The sequence below is a fragment of the Dreissena polymorpha genome, chromosome 8 (genome assembly GCF_020536995.1).
Source record: "Dreissena polymorpha isolate Duluth1 chromosome 8, UMN_Dpol_1.0, whole genome shotgun sequence".
NCBI lineage: Eukaryota > Metazoa > Mollusca > Bivalvia > Myida > Dreissenidae > Dreissena > Dreissena polymorpha.
In genome coordinates, this window is record NC_068362.1 from 53,406,721 (window position 1) to 53,423,826 (window position 17,106).

Sequence of the window (17,106 nt, forward strand, 5' to 3'; positions counted from 1 at the left end):
TAAATGCCCATATGTAGGCTGAACAACATGACATAAGAAAATTAAAATAAATAAATTAATTAAATTAACCCTAAACAATAGATGTAAAGTTTTATTAAAGACTCATTAAATGGTGCAACGATAACAAAATAGTCAAAATTTCAATTTGCTTACAATAAAGGAAAACTTACTATTTATTGCATCTTCTTTCTCAGTAGCATTACCAATAAAGTCTCAATATCATTGTTAATAGGCTCTAGGAGAAGTGCCCCCCCGGAGAACTGCCCCCCCAAAGATTTTTCACTGGGCGGAGAACTGCCCCCTCACTGTTTTTTATAGGGCGGAGAACTGCCCCCTGCCGATTAATAAGGGGCGGAGAACTGCCCCCCTGTCAGAATTGATGACCCGGAGAAGTGCCCCCTAATTAAAGAAATTTCGCGGCGATATATAAAGCGAGTATTATAATGACAATAACGCCAGTAACTTTCTTGCTATTATGTCTGGAAATTGAGTGAAATTTCAAAAGTAATATAAAGTTGTACAAGTAATAAAAGTTATAAAACGGCAAAAAAAACCTGCCTCGGCATGGACGTCGCCATCTTGATAATCACGTGATTTTCGTCTATGTGAACAAAGAAAAACAAATCACTTTTTGCTAATAAAAAGTTTTCTCGGCTGAATTATTTGATATTTTCCCCGTAAGTAAAACAAACAATTAGCATGCAATTTAATCCATCCTTATGCAAGCTGAAAACAATAATTTATTTGTTTGTTTTCGCCAATTACGGATTTGGACGGTTCAATATAATAAACCCGTATGCGGCTTTATTCAAAGCTAACAAGTTCTTAACAATAAAGGTCGGTCCGGTCTACCAATTAAAAGATTAAAAGATCGCGGTGCTTATCGTTAACGGTAACAAGTTCTCTGCCTGCCTAATTAGCTGCTAAGTAAAGCAACTGTTACCGATTTTGTTTGTTTGGCATGTCGACATGATCTGCTCAAAATGCAAACTGTTGCCGTAATATGTGTAATGTGTGTATTTATGTATGCCATTTTGTATGACACATGAATTAACTAAACAACATAAATAAATTGATTATAAATTCGACTTCACTCTACTTTTTTCTTCAAGTCAGCTAAATTAATGCCTTTGCTTTGCCTATTAATTTCCTTTTTATACGTAAATTTACGGTTTTTTTCCATGGGTCAATACTATCTTTATAATGAAAATTAATTCCGATGTAACTTTTCCTCCATAAGTACTGAGTTGCACGTCTATATTTAGTTGCGACACTTGGCCAGTATTAACACGCACGCGTTTCCTGTGTGGATCTCGACTATGTTTCGCGCTCTTATTAAAACACGACTTTTACATGGCATTCATGTATAGTGAGTGGTGCAGATGCGCACTAAGGGCTTTAAACAGTATTATCACATGCCTCTAGACAATTTGTGTTATTCAGTTCGATAAATGGTAATATACTTGTACTGAAATTCAATTGTTACCGGATAAAATGTGTACGGCGATAACGTAAAATTACCCGTAAGTATTGTTTTCACTATGTAACTAATAACTAATATGACACCGGGGGGGCAGTTCTCCGCCCCTACAGATTGGATGGGGGGGGGCAGATATCCGCCTACTAAATTCTGACAGGGGGGCAGTTCTCCGCCCCTACCGATTTGATGGGGGGGGGGGCACCTCTCCGCCACCTTTAAAATAAGGGGGCAGTTCTCCGGGGGGCAGTTCTCCGGGGGGGGCGCTTCTCCGGATACCTTGATGGCAAATATTCAAGTCAGGTGAAAAATTATATTGTGTTTGTATACATCATGCTAAAAGCTATGAGAGAATAAATTGCCCTCTTCTGTTGCAAATTGTAAACAGCACGGGTACAGGGAAATAAATCATTCACCAAAGAGCAACACACGGGTAAAGGCGATTAAAATATCCGACGTTGATGAAATCCGAAGGATAATCATCAAACAAATCTAAACTCTTTAATAGACAATTAGATATTGTATTAAAATAACACTCACAATTACAATTTATTCTAAGTAATGAGTATCAGCATATGAGTAAAAACAATTTTAAAACATCCGTCTTTCATTTAATCAAAAGAACAATCATGAAACAAATCGGGTAATCTTTTATAGCCAATTATCTATTTTATCCAATCAGACCTAGTATCAACAATTTGTTAATAGCGGATTAAAGACGCGTGAAATTAATGAAGATGGTGGAAAATTGTGCAAACTGTAAAAATCGCAAACAATTGAAAGAGATTGGTGATAGGTGATGCGGTATAGGCCAGTTCATTGTAATTGTTTTGATTCACGATTTTCGCGCATGCGCAATGCACTGGTAGTCAAAAGCATTGCTTACAGCTAACGCAAAGCATAACGAGACTTGTTTAGTAAATAAATCGAAAAGAAACTTAAAAAAAAACACCTAAATAATATTAAAAAAATATAATGTTTAGTGCCAAAAGAATGCATTAACACATTTATTTGCATTTTAAAAGAACGCGTCATTAGCATAAAAGGGTATCCGGAGAAGCGCCCCCCCGGAGAACTGCCCCCTTATTTTAAAGGTGGCGGAGAGGTGCCCCCCCCCCCATCAAATCGGTAGGGGCGGAGAACTGCCCCCCTGTCAGAATTTAGTAGGCGGATATCTGCCCCCCCCCCATCCAATCTGTAGGGGCGGAGAACTGCCCCCCGGTGTCATATTAGTTATTAGTTACGTAGTGAAAACAATACTTACGGGTAATTTTACGTTATCGCCGTACACATTTTATCCGGTAACAATTGAATTTCAGTACAAGTATATTACCATTTATCGAACTGAATAACACAAATTGTCTAGAGGCATGTGATAATACTGTTTAAAGCCCTTAGTGCGCATCTGCACCACTCACTATACATGAATGCCATGTAAAAGTCGTGTTTTAATAAGAGCGCGAAACATAGTCGAGATCCACACAGGAAACGCGTGCGTGTTAATACTGGCCAAGTGTCGCAACTAAATATAGACGTGCAACTCAGTACTTATGGAGGAAAAGTTACATCGGAATTAATTTTCATTATAAAGATAGTATTGACCCATGGAAAAAAAACCGTAAATTTACGTATAAAAAGGAAATTAATAGGCAAAGCAAAGGCATTAATTTAGCTGACTTGAAGAAAAAAGTAGAGTGAAGTCGAATTTATAATCAATTTATTTATGTTGTTTAGTTAATTCATGTGTCATACAAAATGGCATACATAAATACACACATTACACATATTACGGCAACAGTTTGCATTTTGAGCAGATCATGTCGACATGCCAAACAAACAAAATCGGTAACAGTTGCTTTACTTAGCAGCTAATAAGGCAGGCAGAGAACTTGTTACCGTTAACGATAAGCACCGCGATCTTTTAATCTTTTAATTGGTAGACCGGACCGACCTTTATTGTTAAGAACTTGTTAGCTTTGAATAAAGCCGCATACGGGTTTATTATATTGAACCGTCCAAATCCGTAATTGGCGAAAACAAACAAATAAATTATTGTTTTCAGCTTGCATAAGGATGGATTAAATTGCATGCTAATTGTTTGTTTTACTTACGGGGAAAATATCAAATAATTCAGCCGAGAAAACTTTTTATTAGCAAAAAGTGATTTGTTTTTCTTTGTTCACATAGACGAAAATCACGTGATTATCAAGATGGCGACGTCCATGCCGAGGCAGGTTTTTTTGCCGTTTTATAACTTTTATTACTTGTACAACTTTATATTACTTTTGAAATTTCACTCAATTTCCAGACATAATAGCAAGAAAGTTACTGGCGTTATTGTCATTATAATACTCGCTTTATATATCGCCGCGAAATTTCTTTAATTAGGGGGCACTTCTCCGGGTCATCAATTCTGACAGGGGGGCAGTTCTCCGCCCCTTATTAATCGGCAGGGGGCAGTTCTCCGCCCTATAAAAAACAGTGAGGGGGCAGTTCTCCGCCCAGTGAAAAATCTTTGGGGGGGCAGTTCTCCGGGGGGGGGGGCACTTCTCCTAGAGCCGCATAAAAGTAATTAAAGGGGCTTGTTCACACTTTGATAAATTGACAAAATTGAAAAAAATTGTTTCGGATTTGCAAATTTTCATTGTAGTTATGATATTTGCTTTAAAAAAAATACCAAATTGTTTCCATGCTCTAAAATTTCCATTAAATGCAACTTTTGACGATTTGAAAACCTGAAAATTATAAAGCGTCTCAGACGCGAAATCAGTTATTTTTAGTCAGAAATTGTGGATGGGATCCCAACTAGTATACCAGAATGCAGCCTGCGCATGCGCGCTGCGCTTATCCGCTTTTGGTTTACAAACAATGCATCTCATTTTTGTGATCGAAAATATTAAAAAAGAGAAACAAAAGCCGGAGCCAGCGACATCGCTCGAATTTATTCAATCTTGGCGACAAGACTGAGTGTTTGCAGAACCATAGGAGTATCGTTGGAAGAGACGAAGACAGGGTAATGGCTTAAATACACGAATTGTAAGTCATATTTTAGAAGCTACGTTTAGTTTTTGGCAAGTGTTGCCTGTTTACAAAGGAATTTTAGCAAAAGTTTGGATAGGTATTTAGTTTTATTGTATGGATATTTTACTCTGCAACGAAACCAGATACGCACTGATAACATAATTTGTTCATTGCGCGTTTTAAAATAAGCCTTTATGCCCCTATGCCAAGATGTTCGTATCAATTTAATGAATTCGTTATAACTTACAAGGAACACTCCAACACGAGTCAAATGTAGCATGAAATTAATGATAAATGATGAATTATGAATGATTTATTTATTAGGTGTATATTATATTATAAAATATACTGGTATGCAAATGTATATGTTATATTATGTAATCAATTATCATGATATGATTATACAGTTTATTCCCTGATTTTAACATCAATTTTGTTTTTTCTTTAAATTGATATGTGATCAATTTTATAATCTAATACAAACCTTCTTTTTAAGGTATTAATGAAGACGTGCCGGCCAAACTATTGCAAGTTTGACTGTTCAGCATAATGTTAGAACAACAAACTCTTCACCTATGCACGGTCATCAGCCCCCGCCAGGTCCTGGCCTGTCATTTGTGTCACAAGGAAGTACCACACCTGGTCATGTGTCAGGAATTGGAGAGATAACAGCTTACTTAGAGTATGCAAACAACCCTGTCTTAGCATATTTTAATTGATAAAATAATATATTTATATTCAATAAGATTCTATGTGCTTCCTAAAATTCATTGGTAATATAATTGCTTTATCATTTTTTTACCAGAAACTTTTTATGTTATGAAAACCAGAGGATATCCGATAGCTGGTTTGTTTTCTGAACCGTTCAGATAACTTGCATGGTGATTGGTCATGAAATTATTTCAATGCCATTCTCCTCCAATCTCTAGTTGTACAGTAATTGTCAGTTAGTGACTCGAGTATGATAACTTCATCATATAATAAGCTCATACTGGTGAATCAAGAAGCCAAGAAAAGTATTGGTAGGTTCATAAGTTTATACTGGTGAATCAAGTAGCCCAGAAAAGTATTGGTAGGTTCATAAGTTAATACTGGTGAATCAAGTAGCCCAGAAAAGTATTGGTAGGTTCATAAGTTAATACTGGTGAATCAAGTAGCCCAGAAAAGTATTGGTAGGTTCATAAGTTAATTCTGGTGAATCAAGTAGCCCAAAAAAGTATTGGTATGTTACCTGATTGGCATGATATGAATAAAATAATGTTTAAAATAGCAAACAAATTTCATGATAAGTTTTAGTGTACATTTCAAAATTACAAATATGCTTATATGTTATTTCAGAGTAAATTGAAGGCAGCCAACAATTGGACGGTGGTGCCAATCAATGAAAAGAAGGGATACACGTACATGCACTGAGTACACAGAGATCATCAAGGAAAAAAACCCTTCGATCAAAGTTCCTTTTTGATTCAGCTTATCCAAAGCTGATTGCCTCTACAATTGCCCCTTATATATCCACCTGCGGCTAATGAGGAGCTGCAATATCCAATAGGTCAGAGCAAGCAACCCGGAAACAATATGAAAATTTACTCATACAAATTGGTACATGGTGTATGTAACTATGTTGTTTTAACTAACTTCAACATACCATTATTATGAATTAAAAAATTGACAAAGCTGAAATCAATGATAACTGATTATGGGTAGGAACATGTTGTTTGAATTTGGCAGCATGGTTTTATAGGATGTATACCATTGAGTATAAAAGTGCATGTTTGACCCTTGCTGTTTTTTTCAGTCAGAAGATGACTTTAGTATTTGAAATGATGCTTGAATTTATTTGTGTAATATGAAGGCGTGACCAAATGTGTGACATTATGGTCGACTGTCCTGTCATCATCATGGTGATAAAATGTGATTTTAATAAGTGAACTGCTTATAAACATAGGGCAGAAATATCATTGATAAAATACTGATGAACATAGCATACAAGTGCCCTGAAATGCCATGAGAATATGTATTTGAGTTTTAAGTGTGTACGGTATTGTGAATTTTGTTAATTGATTTGTTATAAAAATATAGGATCCAAAGTATTCAATCATAGATTACTCAGAAAAAGAAGAATAAGTAAAAAACTTGTCTGGCAAATAACTACATAAACTACATAAACAATGGGCCAAGTTCCAGATTTTTTTGTCACAAGTCAAGACCATTAACAGAAATTGTTGACTCTGATAGGTGTTATGTATCATGATTTGTGTTAAGTTTTTTATGGGAGACCCATGATCAAACATGGTGAATTAATTCTTTTGTTATTACAATAGAGGATCCAAAGTATTTGATCATAGGTCACTCTGAAACAGAAGAACCTTGTCTGGCAAATAGCTAAATAAACACTGGGCTCAGCATTTTCCTGATTTTTTGTCACAAGTAAAGACTATGAAAAGGAATTATTGACTCTTTTAGGTATAAGCTACCATAGTCAATTTGAGTGCATGCTGCACACCACATTTGTTTATGTTCCATTAACAATGACATCAAAGCACAATGCTATATATAGATTATGTATTGTTTTCCATTGTTTATCAGTCTATAAACAACCATTTATTGTAATAGCCTTACATAAACTGTCATAAAGATGATAAAGTGCTGTTTATCCATAAATAAAAAATTGGCGGAATTCAGAAATAATTTGATCTGTCAAATGTTGAAAGTTGGAAACATTTATTCAAAATGTTATCAATTATAGTTTTGTTTCATGAATATAGAGTATTATGTTTTGTGTTCATTATGTTATGGATTTTGTTGTTTTGGTTTAAAATGTTTTAATAAATAACATGAAGAAATAAGAAGCTAGTTTGTTAAATTTTGATTTATTATTACATGTTTATTACACAGCAAAACATTACTGCAAGAATGTTAAGTGAACACCTTATTATAATACATGTTGAGTTCAACACTGAACAAAAGAATATGCATCAATTAAAAACGACTCATAATACATTATTATATGAAACTGCATCATGATTCAAAAGTTAAAGAGCATATAGACAGCTAAAACCTAAATAGGTGAGCCTTGCCCTGGGAAAATGGGGCTTAATGCATGTGCGTAAATTGTCGTACGAGATTAACGTGCTGATCATACCAATCAGGCAGATAATTGCTGCTTTATTGTATTTTTGGTTGAAAGGGAGAGAGAAAATCCAGATAAGGCGGAAAGTGTTGCCCCTGATTAGCCTGTGCAGTCTGCACAGCCTAATCTTGGACAACCTTAAGTACATGCATTAAACCCCCTTTTCCAAGAGCGAGGCTCAAATATTTATTAAATGATTGATTAAGTCTTCCACATAACATCTTTTAAGAAACTTTCAGTAAAACATGTTTATTTGATGACAGGCACGGCAAAATCAGTAGTAAATTCATAGTATTAATTTGTGTTACATTATAATACTTACATATTGTTGCTGGTTATAAATGTGGAAAAAGTTTGAATATGCATTGCTAAAATACATGTTAATTTTCTAAGAACTGCCCCTTTTATTTAAAGCGGGTATATACGATCTTGTCAAATATTTATTGATTAATATAAAATGTGTAAAAAAACTTATTATACATATATTTCAATATAAACTAAAATAAAAGTTAAGAAGAACATGTGTCGAAAAATGCTAAATAAGCCAGATATTTAATTCTGAAATCGAAAAAGGCTGTACAGCCGAATTCACCAGCATGTATATTATGCATGTACGATGTGAATCTAAATTTAGTTTAACGGTTCATTTGAAATTCCTGCAGCGATATCGATTCATACGACACATGAACACTTACTAAAAAGACGAATGCATCGGTTATTGTAGGAAAATAATAACGAATTACCTTCGTCACAATCGGCTCGGGGCGCTATTTTGTATTTGCTGTATTTTATAAAATTCGTCTTAAATGTATCATTTTTCTTGCATATTGTGTGTATTATAACATATTTGTATCAATATTTTACAATTCAGCACATATAAAAATCGTATATACCCGCTTTAAGGAATACTGTATGTATGCCCCTGTAATATTTCTGACAAAAGAACAAGATAAATAAATAATGATTAATAGTGCAGTAAACTTGGTTTTCATTTTGTATACAAAGGATAATTATGTTCTTATTATTTACACTATATTGAAAGAAATAAGATTACATCATTTAATAAAGAATGCATTACTGAAGCTTCAAATTTAAAACAACCGTTTATCCACTTAAATGTTGCAAGCATTCTTAAACAACAAAACTAAAAAAGCTGTTAACAATAATTTTATTAACTACTTCCTTTAAAAAAAAGGCAGGTACAGTTTTGTTGTCGTCCCGTTGAAGGTGTTCATGTATCCAAAGGATGTACTGTGATCAATCTGTGTCCTCCACATCTTCAGTGCCAACACGTTGTTCCGAAACGTTTCCTGGATAAGGAGGGTGAGAGGATCAGTCACCACTTAACCCTTTTTCTGAAAAATATGAACACATAAAAAACTCAAAACCCCTTGCTAAATCTCTCTCTCTCTCTCTCTCTCTGTCTCTCTCTCTCTCTCTCTCTCTCTCTCTCTATATATATATATATATATATATATTAGCTGTTATTGTCCAACTTTTAAGATGCAGGAACATAATGGCCACTGTTTCGACAGTAAATGAGTTAAATTTTCGACACTTTTAATTTTAAGCTGAGACAATTACATGAGTAGTTTTACGTGTTCTATATTCATATTACAAGCAACAATAATTGATAAAGATAAAATGCATTACTAATTCGGTTAAACAGGCCCACAGACAAATAAAATATTTGATATAGATAAAATGCATTAATAATTCCGTTAAACAGTCCACAGAAAAATAACATATTTGAAATAGATAAAGTGCATTATTAATTCTGTTAAACAGGCCCACAGAAAAATAAACATGAAGAATGGGTCATATTCAACAACAGTAAACATACTGGTCTCTGGCTTGTACAATATTGTCAGGCCATGCCACCACAAAGCTCGTCTTCATCATGTTCTACCAAATGGACAATTCTTGCAAACACATCATCATGGTTAGCTTGAGGATGGTCCCAGCTGGGCCAGGACAGGCTGTCAGTGATAACTGTTGACTGTCTGGCAGCAATTTCCTTCAACAGCTCCTATGCTTCCGTATAAGTAAGGTGGTCTATGATATCCTTGAAAAGACATTTCTGCATTTAACAATAAATGTTTTGAACATAAAGCTAAGAATTTGACACAAGATGTAGCTACATGTTCATATAGAATTTTTTATTTTTCATGACACCATTTTTTAACATTTCTGTCAGATTTTTTTGTAAAATTTTAATATTCACCTAGTGTAGTGTAGGATCATTTTTAAAATTCTTTGCTCATGTAGCATGTCGTTAGCAAATTGTGATTTATATTTTAAACCTTGCACTAGCCAAATTATATGCAATGTACATGTATGTTTATATCTCAAGCTTATTGTTCACCTTGCTGGAATATGTTTTTTAATCAATGACACTTGACACTTATTACTTATTGCAGCACTTCTACTCATCCCCCCTCTCCATCACCCATCAACGCCTTTCACCATTGATTTCATGTGCCATGTGTAAATTTACACAACTTCACAAATACATGTACAGTAAAGTACTTTTTGTCATGCAATCTCACTACTGCAGGTCAAATCGACACAATTTAGTACATGATTATATAAAGCTACTTGCTGAAACAATAACATAAAGTCCTTTACTTACGAATCACATGGTCACTGACACAGGAACAAACATGGGCATGGTAAATCTGGCCTGACACAACATCGGTCAATGTCACGTGAATGGGTCACTTCACATTTGATCATTACTTCATTCAAACACACCAATTAATCCCAAGTAGAATTACATTAACAGACAATTTCGGTCTACAAAATTTAAATCTATACGTCACTTTTGAAAGTTTAATTAATATGCGATCTATAAATGAAACACTCTCCACGATTATTCTACAGAGGAAACAGGGTAAACACAAACAAAACGCACATTTCTGACCTAATTCCAGGGTTTACACACAGATCAGCGAAGCGCTGCAGACAAAAATAAATTAACCAATCAAATTCACCGGGTTTTAAATAGAACCGAATGGAAAAACCATAACTATAGTCTGTATCAGGAATCCATGTAAACAAACAGGTTATTCAGGCCAAAGGAAAAAAAAATTGTTTATTTCTCGGGTCAACATCATCATTCCCCCACTCAATTCAAATGTATGTCTCATATCTTTTTTCATCTCCACTTCTCTTTCTCTTTTCTATTTTCTATGTAAAGTTTAACACCCTGTCACAATTGTTAATATCTCTTTGTAAAAGATGCATTGTCACTGTATACTCATGTGTCACTATATATGTGATTTGAGCTTAATAAAGGTTATGTTGTTGTTGTAAAGCAACACAGTTTTACATACAAAGACTTTGTTTTATATATCAACAATTAGTTCGTTGAACTGTGTTTTTTTCTGTTTCCATTCAAGAATATTGTGAAATGACATAAAAAAAATTTAATGAAATCTCAACTTGCCTGAATATCTGAAAACATTATCTACAAATTATTTCAATATTCTCAAATGAAATCAACAGAAAAAAAATGCAGCTAAATAAGTATACCTTTTCTGTTTCTTGTACCAAAGTGACAAAATCCAGTGATCCCTTCTTCATAAACTTCTTGGTTTAATTATGGTTGTATCCTATTGAAAAAGTAAATACACAATTTAAACCACTTTTTAAAACTATTTATGGTCTCTATTAAAAAAGTGAGTTGTTAATATGTGGTTTTATTATCTAATAAGTTTTCTTCAACATTCAGGAAATCAAATCTTGAGGATATTCAAAACAATTGAAAAAAAGAGGAATATCCAGAATATTCTTGGCTTTTACAAATATAATGATACATGCATTTCAGATGACCTGTATTTGATTTATTCAAAATACAATGTACTGTTGAAATACACATTTATCAAAATATATACGTGCTTTGCTAAATTAACACAGAATATAAAGATAAAATACTTTAAATAAAGAAACAATAAGATGCACGAAAATAAATTGGGGCGAGTTGTCTCTTGGTTGGAGCGAGTGACCATATCTTTGATGCGAGTTTGTTTTGGGGCAAGTTGGTACTGGGGCGAGTTGTCTGGCGCCAGATACATGCATTTGATGCCATGAATTACTAAACTGTGTTACTATTTTCAAAAATATTTTGGCTATTCAGTTTATTTATAAAATAGCTGTGCAGAAGAAACTGATATAAATACATTAACCCTTTGCATGCTGGGAAATTTGTCATCTGCTATATGTCATCCGCTGAATTTTTAAAATTAGCCATTTCTTCGATTTTTTTTTTCAAAGAATACTATCAGAATAGCAAACAGTTTGGATCCTGATGAGACGCCACGTTCTGTGGCGTCTCATCTGGAACCAAACTGTTTGCAAAGGCCTTCAAAATTTGGTTCCAGCGCTTAAAGGGTTAACTATGAGTTTTGGGTTTAAATTAATAAACTACCAGTACCATTAACATGCATTTTAGTTAATAATAAATGTCATTGTCATATAACACACAATAATGAATATGTCAATAAATGCACAGCATCTTGAATTGCCTGCCAACAAATAATGTTGTCACTGTCAGTTATGAGGAAAGAAAAAGATACTGTACTGTTTAAATGATCTCAGTACTCCAAGGCTAATGATAAATTTAATTTATTTGCGCAAATACTTAAGTTAATTCTGTATTCAACTTGGCTTTTAATTTTAGTCTCTGTCTGTAACTCAAGTGTAAACGAGAGAATCAGTATTTACGCGTTCTGTGATGTATATGCATATACTTATGTAACGAAAACGAATCATTTGATCAGTTTTACTATTTTTATCTACTTTTATAAAAAGAAAATCATACGCACTATTGAGTTTTACAATAAAAAACATATTTGACCTTCTTCTTCCGTGTTTGACAATACAGATTCCGCCATATTTGTTGTTGTTGTTGTTGTTGTCACAATGCGTGTTTATATTTAAATTTACATTTAAAATCTATATTTAGTCGGGGAAAAAACCGATCCAAGGGTCAGTGGTTCGAGCCTTGGTGCGGCTTACTTTTTTCTTTCTTATTTTAACTTTATTTTTGTTTTATACTGGAGCACGTTATTTGGGATGTTTAAATTTATGAATTTAAAGCATTAAATGAAAAACTTCAAAAAATGCAATTTAAGTGTGAACAAGCCCCTTTAAGATTGTCTGAAGACTGAACGACAGACAATTCGACGCAACAAAGAGCTCTATGCATTAGCCGTTTAATTATTTGCAGAAAAGCTTCAATAGAAATAATGATACATCTAATTATAAAATTATAATTATCAATTGCATGCGTAAACTAGAATAATAAAAAAATAGTGATAGCTAGAATGTGTCAGTGTTTCATTGAAAATAAACGTACTAAAAAGCCCTATTAAACGCGAAGGTCATGACGGTATTTACATGTAATTTTAATTTGGATGGGTGTTGTTCAGAGAATGGCTTGAGAAATATTAACATTCAACTGAAAAACACAACCTCACATGATGCAAATTGAACTGTGTATTCATGTATTTTGTAAACTCGTTACTAGTGATCGAGTATGAGTGACAACTATCTAACATTTTACACACACGCACAAACACACACACACACAACATAATATATATACATATATAATATAATATATACACATTGTTTCATTATTATTTAGCCCCATTGATGTCAAACGTTATTTCTTGTTTTTATGATGTATTTCGTGCATTGCCGTAACATTACATCTTCATACGGAATGACGTATTTATAATTAACCGATGCCGGCTAAATACGTTAAATATTTTTTATTTACATTTTATAATTCATAAATACTTTTTTTTTATAAATAAAACGGGCTTGTATCTTTACCGTGTTCAATTTCCGATAATTTATAGACTTCAAATTTGTACAATAATTATGTAACATATCTAATTTAAGCAACTGTTAAGTATGTCGGTGGTAAATTTATTCAACCAAATGCCTAGTTACTTAATACTACCAGAATGAAGACATGGTGGCATCATCAATTGCGTTTAATGACCAGACTGTCATCTGCCACTTATTGTGATTTATGACACCATGTTGTTAGTTAGGTCGGACAATATCTGATCAAAACGAGATAATCGGATTAGGCAGAACAAAGGGGCAATTAAACAACGGAATACAAAGGCTTAAACGATTTTAAGATTGATGCAAACAATCAAATGAAAACTATTGCATTTAATTTAATTAAATGTTTATTTAATGTGTCAACATGTTAGTTTACCCGGATCAGGGTAAAGGTCCCTGCCCAGACAAATACCATTATGGTTAATTTGTAAATGTTTTTTATTTGGATTTGATCTATTTATTCATTGTGTTCAATCTTATTTGTTTCAGTAACGTAGAACAACTTGTTGGCATGTTGAAATATAAAATCTAAATATAATCGTTTAGATTTAACCGATCACGCTCTATTTCTCCCCATTGATTGTATCTTTCTTTTGACTACCAATATAGCCCGGATGTAAACACGCAGGTGCGCGTGACGTCACGCGTGAACTGGTCTATTCGGTAATAACCCGGCGTCATGTGAAGAACCCGTATCTAATCAATACCAACGATCATTTTAATGTGGAATTCGGTTGTAAATTTGTGATAAGTGTAATTCGGTGTTTCCATGTTACGCAGTCATACATATCTCGATAGTATTAAAATTCCAAAACATAGAATACACGTACCTCTCGCAAAATTTTGAGTATCATTTCAAAAAGTTAAAATAGAAAGAGGTCGATATAGAAATATTTCACGACAACAGAAAATGTAAATTTTGCAATCGTAATGTTATAGAAAACAAGCACTGTTTTTCATTATAACAAAAGTATTACGATAAAAAAACACATTTAAAGCAAGATTATACTTATTTGTATATGTGTTAAAGTGTAATATATTGATAAAATGTGTAACAATAACACAAAATAGGCAAGACAAAATATACATTGAAGACGAATTTCATAACATTCAGCAAAGACAAATTAGTGCCCCGAGCCGATTGCGACGAATATATTTCGTACATATTTTCCTACAATAACCGAAGCATTCGTCTTTTTAGTTAGTGTTCGTGTGTCGTATGAATACATACCGATGCAGGAATTTAAAAAGAACCGTTTAACTAAATTTAGATTCACATCATACTTGCATGATTTACATGCTGGCGAATTCGACTATACAGCCTTTTTCGATATCAGAATTCAATATCTGGTTTATTTAGCATTTTTTGACACATGTTCTTCTTAACTTTTATTTTAATTTATAAAAAATATATGTTTAATAAATCTTTTACACATTTTATATTAATTAATACATATTTGACAAGATCGTATATACTCGCTTTAAAGGGATCTTTTCACGCTTTGGTAAATTGACAAAATTGAAAAAAGTTGTTTCAGATTCGCAAATTTTCGTTTTAGTTATGATATTTGTGAGGAAACAGTAATACTGAACATTTACCATGGTCTAATATAGCCATTATATGCATCTTTTGACGATTTTAAAACCTAAAAATTATAAAGCGTTGCAACGCGAAACGATTGAATAATTTGGAGAGTTCTGTTTTTGTCGTTAAGTTTTGTGAAACTACGAAGATTGCTTAAATAAGGTATAAAATACGTCTAGTAAGTGTACTCGGCGGAATAGCTCAGTAGGCTAAAGCGTTTTTACTTCAGGACTCTGGCAGGACTCCAGGGGTCACTGGTTCGAAACCTGGTCCGGGCAATGTTCTTTTCCTTTTTTTACTTTTATTCTTGATTTTTTACTGGAGCTTTTACGATCCAATGTTTACATTTATCGATATAAAGCATTTAATGAATAAGTTAAAAAATGCCAAAATCTGTGAAAAGGCACCTTTAAAGGGATATACAGGTTATTTGCTTTTTTCGATTTTATTTCACGGGTGATAAAAAAAATAGTATTTTTACGAGTTGCAAAGACACGAGTGAACAAATTTTTTCTGTGATCACTCTTAAAATAAAATCGGTAATCTACCCAAACCAACACATTTTATTTTTTAACACGGTTTACATTTTACAAGCCTGAACACTGATAATCATTTAATCCATTTAATATAAGCTTATATAGCGGGAATCAGAATGTAGCGACGCTGTCATTTCAAAATTTGATCCCGGCTCTATTGGATGTATGTTACATGCATATAATTATAATAATAATAATATATTTATTATTATCATCATTAAAAACATGCGCTATGATACATGTATCTACAAGTATATATTCAAATAATAAATACATGTCTGTATAGTTAAAATCTACTTTGAGATTAAATAGTTACGGTCACGGTGTAACGCCGCGGATCGTCACCGCGGACCACGGTGGACGAATGCCTGCTGTGTTTTTTGCCGAAGTAAATTACGTCCGCGGTGGATTGATACGACGATCATCGCGGACCGGTGAACCTCCGACGTCCGCGGCGATTCCTACCAAAAACGCATTCGCGGTGACACCGCGGAAAATGAATAATTTCTAAGAGCTGTACTGTACTATAACTACTACTATTACTACTACTACTACTACTACTACTACTACTACTACTACTACTACTACTACTACTACTACTACTACTACTACTACTACTACTACTACTACTACTGCTATCTATTCTGTTTATTCTACAACTACTACTGCTGCTACTGCTACTACTACTACTGCTACTAGTACTACTACTACTACTACTACTACTACTACTACTACTACTACTACTACTACTACTACTACTACTACTACTACTACTACTACTACTACTACTACTTCTACTACTACTACTACTACTACCATACTACTACTACTACTACTACTACTACTACTACTACTACTACTACTACTACTACTACTACTACTACTACTACTACTACTACTACAACTACTACTATTACTACTACTACTACTACTACTACTACTACTACTACTACTACTACTACTACTACTACTACTTCTACTACTACTGCGGCGTCTTCTTATATTTGTACTTCAACTTCTTTTTCAACCACTACTACGAATATGTCTTCTTCTACTTCTACTTCTACTACTACTACTATATCGATCATAACTTATACTTAAAATTGTATTGCCACTTCTACTTCTTCAACACCTTCAACACCAAAAACGATTACATCTACTTCTTGAATGACATTTAAAACGTCTACCAGTTATGGTGCTACTTATATAATATAAATACGACTTCTATGACTAGTAATACTACTTAATCTGACACAACTACTAACGTTTATACCACTTCCATTTCTATAAATGCTAAAGATTGTTACCTTCTTTCAAGACACGGTAAAATCCGCTGAGATCTTTGCCAAAGTCACGAACGGTTTCAACACCTACAAAGTATTGAAAGGAATATTTACCGGTATACAAAAACAAGGCTACTGAAAAAGTCATTAAACGTAGTTATTATGCAGGTAGAAACACATATTTTTGTCGTGAATGTCAACAAGCAGGCTAA

At 33.5% G+C, this 17,106-nt stretch overlaps 1 long non-coding RNA gene across 1 annotated transcript; it reads right to left on the reverse strand.

Moving 5' to 3' along the window:
• Positions 1–8,611: 8,611 nt before the first annotated feature.
• Positions 8,612–12,546, reverse strand: LOC127842464 (uncharacterized). Its single transcript, XR_008031655.1, has 4 exons — positions 12,487–12,546; positions 11,163–11,242; positions 9,472–9,693; positions 8,612–8,983 (listed from the first exon to the last, which is right to left on the reverse strand). It is a non-coding gene; the product is annotated as an uncharacterized LOC127842464 (long non-coding RNA).
• Between the last annotated feature and the right edge of the window lie 4,560 nt (positions 12,547–17,106).